This window comes from Nematolebias whitei, chromosome 21 (assembly GCF_014905685.2).
Source record: "Nematolebias whitei isolate Nwh7 chromosome 21, NemWhi1, whole genome shotgun sequence".
NCBI classification, from domain to species: Eukaryota; Metazoa; Chordata; class Actinopteri; order Cyprinodontiformes; family Rivulidae; genus Nematolebias; species Nematolebias whitei.
The window spans coordinates 938,804-939,109 of NC_056518.1; the positions used below are offsets into that span (position 1 = coordinate 938,804).

The 306-nt window shown below is 39.5% G+C and overlaps 1 protein-coding gene across 1 annotated transcript in view; it reads right to left on the bottom strand.

Annotated features, from left to right (window-relative positions):
* hltf (helicase-like transcription factor) overlaps positions 1–306 on the bottom strand; it is a 40,994-nt gene that overhangs the window by 20,247 nt on the left and 20,441 nt on the right. The window lies entirely within an intron of this gene.

Sequence of the window (306 nt, forward strand, 5' to 3'; positions counted from 1 at the left end):
AGTCTGATGTTGTATGACAGTCTGATGTTGTATGACAGTCTGTTGTTATATGACAATCTGACGTTGTATGACAGTCTGATGTTGTATGACAGTCTGATGTTGTATGACAGTCTGACGTCGTATGAAAGTCTGATGTTGTATGACAGTCTGACGTTGTATGACAGTCTGATGTTGTATGAGAGTCTGTTGTTGTATGACAGTCTGATGTTGTATGACAGTCTGATGTTGTATGACAGTCTGATGTTGTATGACAGTCTGTTGTTGTATGACAGTCTGACGTTGTATGACAGTCTGTTGTTGTATGAC